Below are 5,785 nucleotides of genomic sequence, written 5' to 3'. Positions count from 1 at the left end.
TTACATATTGTTAATATCAGTTGAATTTTGTGAGGCATTTCCAGCAAACCTATATTTTCACAATCTAAATTGGGAAAAATTTTAGTATCAAAAGTAAGAATACTTTTAACTCGGTGTAAAACTTTCTTATCTATATCACTAATATGTAAAGAAGAAAAAGAATCTGTTACGATTTGTAGTTGTTTTTCTGTTTCTTTACATATGTAAAACACATACATAGAAGGCTTTACTAACCCACCGTTATTGCAGTAATTTAAATATTTTGTGAATGTTTCGTCTTGAGCATAATTATGTTCGGAAACTATTTGTCTTAAACTTAATGCACAAGAGTCACAATTAAGGTATTTTAGCTTTCTTACAATATATCCGCCAATATAATAAATTATATAATCATTAATTTTATTATACTCTTTCAATGGTAATTCCTGAAATTCATTATAACTTTCAGTATCGTTATCCAAATCATTAAAAAAGGTTTCTTGCTTCTTTTTCCACATTATAGGAAAGATAGATGTAGCATATTCTGTGTCGAATTCAAAACAATTTGCATTTATAGATTGTTTTATATCGGAATGAAGTAAAATTTGGGATATACTTCCGAAAAGGACGGGCCGGAAATTCTTAGCGCGCATATGTTTTCTAACGTTTTTTGATGTGCTGAATTCGAATATCATGATGAAAATTGTCCTAGTTTAACATTTGATTTGATAAACAACAAGGATAGAATGATTCCACGAGCGTTGTAAGCGTTAAATGGAACGCACTACAGAGAGAGAAAAGAACATATAATAAAGAACATATAATAAAGTCAACATATAAGGTGCGTTGCGTGAAAACCATTCTAAGTTAGAAAGCAAGAATAGAAATAAAAATTTATTTATTTATTAGAAATAAATATAAATAACATCTTACATGTATTTACTTAATATTTCAATAAAAAAGAAAAATATTGAAAAAAGAAAATAAAATAATTAAACAAATATTGAAAAAAGAAAATAAAATAATTAAGTAAATATTGAAAATATACCTTTTTTCTTTGGAATTAAAATATTTTCTTCGTCAGCACTCATTAATAACGGCATCAACAGTTGAAAAATCGATGAAAAATGAAAATCGATGTAAAAAGAGCATCACATCAAGTTCGATAATCATTTGTTATAAGGAGCATTTAACAGTGCGCAGAGTCCATTATTTCTGATGTGCTCACATTTCGTCCAATATTTAGGCTAAACCATGGATTCCACAAAAGACGAATATGGTGACGATTTTTATCTTGACGCAGATGAGCAGAGTCTCAAGCGTTCATTAAAACAGATTGAGAAATCAACTATTTCCGAGGTACTTTTGTAGAAGGTAATGAGACAAGCACTATTATAAGAAACGTAAAAGCACGTGAGCAAATATCGGCAAAAATTGTAAAATGTAAGTAGATAGAATAATGTTTTCGAAATGAACGCTTATGTGATATTATAGATTATTTGATTAATAAATAAAACTAAAAAAAAAAATATGTAATGTTAAAATAATCTAAATATTTAATAATTAAAAAAAAATTTTTATCTTAATATTTAAGGGGTAACGCCACTCTAGAATTTTCAAAATAATCAAAAAATTTAATTTTGTTTAAATGATGCCTTAGAGTCTTAAAAATAATGTACATTTGGTCTCGTAGTGCGATAAAATTTTTAAGTACTTATTTCGAAACCGAAACTGCCTTCGCTCGATTAATAAGAAAAGATTCCTGGTACTCGTGGCAGAAGGCAAAAGAGGCCAGGGTATTGTTAAAATCGGTCAGAAAAGACGCAGAGTAGGAGAATTTGGATGGTGAAATATATGGTGAAGGCATTGCCGACTAGAGGTATATAAAAAAAATTTATACTATTTTAGTACTTAAAACTTTAAACGCGTTTTTCTCGAAATAATGTTTTTCAAGTTGGCCGGAAACATAACTCGAACAATTTTTGAACGATTCAATTCAAATTTTAACAGTAGCTTTGTAATTAGATTTTACACAGAAGTACGTAGGAGTTTTTTGATATCTTGTTAACTTTTTTTGTTATAAACAATTTACGATAAAATTTTTTACTGAAAAATGAATTTTTTCTTTAAATAAGCATTATTTTTTCAAAATTCAATATTTTCAAAATCCCCTACGTACTTCTGTAGCCAATTATATATAGTTTACAAAAAATTTTGGTTTTTTGTTCCGGATTGAAAATTGTGGGAGAAACTTTTCCGGCCGTGAAGTCCTTTCAGCGAGAGGTGGTCTCGAGTTTCGTATTATGTAGCCGCCATTTTGTTTAAAAATGTTAATTAAAAAATTTTTTTATTTGCTTCAGCACATGTATAATAAACTCCTATAAACAGATTTTCCATTTCCTTTATTGTATCTCCGTAAAAAATTATCAAAAACATGTCTTTTTATCGAGCTCTAGAGTGGCGTTACCCCTTAATAATCTAAATATTTACCTGATAAACAAACTCTAATATATTTTGAAGACTATCGTCAACATTTCCTTGTTGTGAAAATGCACATAAACACGTTGTTCATCAAAAGATATTTCTTTGCTTTTCTAGAATTCCTTGATGTTTGGCAAAATTCATCTGAAATCTTTTGGTGTACAAGTATCCAGGCCGTTTCTTAGCTACAACTTCTGCTTCGGTATTATTTTTGCGCTTCTTAGCTACCTTCGATGTTTCTATCACGTTCTGCAAAAACATATTTTTTTTAGCAAATAAATAAACAACAAAGTAATTAAGAGAAATATTTCTCCGCGTGCTTACTTGTCCGTTAGAGCTGGAAGACTTCTCCGTTTTCTCTTCTTCGTTTTCCTTTGGTTGAAACGCGTTCTTATCTGCCAATATTAAAAATTGTGGACTACGAATCTTATTATCTGGTTCTTTATGACGAATTTTATTATACGAGATACCTCACCGTTTCTTTTTTCAGCGGAATCGCCACCTGTTATGTCCGTAAAGGGGTAAAAGGACGTCGAACGCAGGTATGTTCGACGAATCAATATTTCATTTTTCATTTAATTAGCCGCGAGATGCCCGAGAGCGGGGGTGGCGGTGCAACCACCAAAGGGCGACGCGGGAAGATACCTAGATAACAATTTGTGCGAGCTGATATATTACCCTCACGCGTGCGTATCAACATCGTGCCCATACATTGAAATGTCATGCTGCCCACACGACGTGATGGGGGCATGCATGCGAGCGCAATGAATCACATTGGTCGCGTTCAGCAGACTCAACTGTTGGCCCGGATCCTCATACGGGCAACAGCGCTTTGACACCAAACGCAACATGACGCATAATGCGCAACAGATTAAATAAGATTTTGAGACTGATTCCATCCGAATTTTTTATTTGTTGGCATCTCTACGGTATTAACATCAAAAAGATCTATAATATTTGTGCCTAAGAAGAAAATCAGTTACAGTTGTCAATAATCCGTTATCAGTTATCTGAAAATGTTATTAAAAATTATTTAATACAAAACTATAATTGTCAATAGTTGCAAGACGTAAACTAAAAGTCCATTTGATGTCTGACTTCTAACCTCAAATTATATTTTACGCATGGGCGCCGCCATATTGCGTTACAACATGTTGAACTGAAGTAGCGGAGAAAAAGTTTGATGGAAAAAATGGCGTCCGCTCACTAAACATGTTGAGTATCGGTTACTGAGCGGAGTGCGTTCAGCAGACTTTCATGCAACAGTTGTACAACAGTTGAGTCTGCTGAACGCGACCATTATGAGCCGGTTCTACATTAGTTGCAAGCCGATCGCAATTTCGTTGCGACAGCCATTCTCAAGCTTGCATTTTGAAATCAATACTTCAGATTGGCTGTCGCAACAAACTTGCGATCGGCTTGCAACTAATGTAGAACCGGCTATGCAATCACGCCGTGCGTATCACGCTGGGCGCACACCGTGCTGTTATCAGGGGCGCCATCTTGCCAATTAGCCATGTGTGGAGTTGAACCATAATATATTAATGGTAAATGTGTCGATGAGGAGACCTCCCTCCAATGACTTTGACCTTGACATATGTTGTCACCGAAAGCCACCTCTTTGCACCCGCCCGTGTGTGTGTGTGTGCGTGTGTGTGTGTGTGTGTGTGTGTAAAATATCAAGTAATAGATCATAATCGTTATATAACGAATGGAACACACACACACACGGGCGGGTGCAAGGAGGTGGCCTTCGGCCACCCCCCCCCGCACCCACACTGTTGACAGAGGTCTGCCCCAATAGTACAATCACAGCAATAGTACAATCGTAGAAGTCGTGTGCCCCTGTGCGGGGGGGGGAAGTGAAAGTTACTTCGCTTGGAAAATTCAACGTTTCTGAACAGGGAAAGGTGTAGAATAGTACTTCATATCATACATGTATAGCATACGTTACAACTATGATTGTTAATAACTTTTTAACGAAGGACGAGCGACAGCTAAAACCTGTTGAGGGTTACTCAGGGTCATGACTTTGACAACATATGTCAAGGTCAATGTCATTGGAGGGAGGTCCCCTGATTGAGACATTTACTATTTTAAAACTATAATTGTTAATAACTTTTTAACGAAGGGCGAGCGACGGCTAGTTGTTAAGGCAAAGTTACTTGGCATTTAAAACAGGTCACCTGAATAACTCGCTTGTTTTTGACAATAGAAGAAAAAGTGTCAAACAAAAGTTGCTTGGTTTCGAGGGGCACATAATGTGATGTCAATAATTGTTTTTTTGGTGGAGGCGCTAAAAAGATATGAAGGTCACCTCCACTTTTTTAAATGGAATTATGTAATTTTTTTAGGTAACGTGATTCGTCTAATTATTTTGCGTATAAAAGTATTAAGGTAGAGATACCAAAAAACCAATAGTTTTCGAGATATTTTACACTTTATTTTTATACATATTGATACAAAATGTTAAATAACTCGTAAACTGTAGACTTTTTGATTATCGTACCTTAATACTTTTGTGAACAGAATAATGAAATAAATCAAATGGTGTAAAGAAAACACATAGTTGCGTATTTACAAAATTATCCATTTTGTATACATATTTTTTTAAAGCAACTATGTGTTTTCTTTACACCATTTGATTTATCTCATTATTCTGTTCACAAAAGTATTAAGGTACGATAATCAAAAAGTCAATAGTTTACGAGTTATTTAACATTTTGTGTCAAAATGTACCAAAATAAAGTGTAAAATATCTCGAAAACTATTGGTTTTTTGGTATCTCTACCTTAATACTTTTATATACAAAATAATTAGAGAAATCACGTTATCTAAAAAAAATTACATAATTCTATTTAAAAAAGTGGAGGTAACCTTCATATCTTTTTAGCGCCTGCACCAAAAAAACAATTATTGACATCACATTATGTGCTCCTCGAAGCCAAGCAACTTTTGTTTGACACTTTTTCTTCTATTGTCAAAAACAAGCGAGTTATTCAGGTGACCTGTTTTAAATGCCTCTCCCTGTATATATTGTATACCGGGTGGGGCAATAACTTTGTCCACCTTGAATATCTCCGCTATTTTTAGAGATATGAAAATATTGTTATTACAAAAGTTGTAGGGCATCAAGAGAACTCTAACATATGCTAGTCATAATTTTTTTAGGTGGAGGCGCTTCGGAGATTTCAATGTCAACTTCATTTTTTTAAATGGAATTATATGAATTTTTTTCACTATATGATTCCCCTAATTATTCTGTACATAAAAGTATTAAGGTAGAGATATAAAAAAAACCAATAGTTTACGATTTTTACACATT

The sequence above is a fragment of the Cyphomyrmex costatus genome, unplaced genomic scaffold (assembly GCF_001594065.2).
Source record: "Cyphomyrmex costatus isolate MS0001 unplaced genomic scaffold, Ccosl1.0 scaffold92, whole genome shotgun sequence".
NCBI classification, from domain to species: domain Eukaryota; kingdom Metazoa; phylum Arthropoda; class Insecta; order Hymenoptera; family Formicidae; genus Cyphomyrmex; species Cyphomyrmex costatus.
This window is presented reverse-complemented; position numbering follows the sequence as displayed.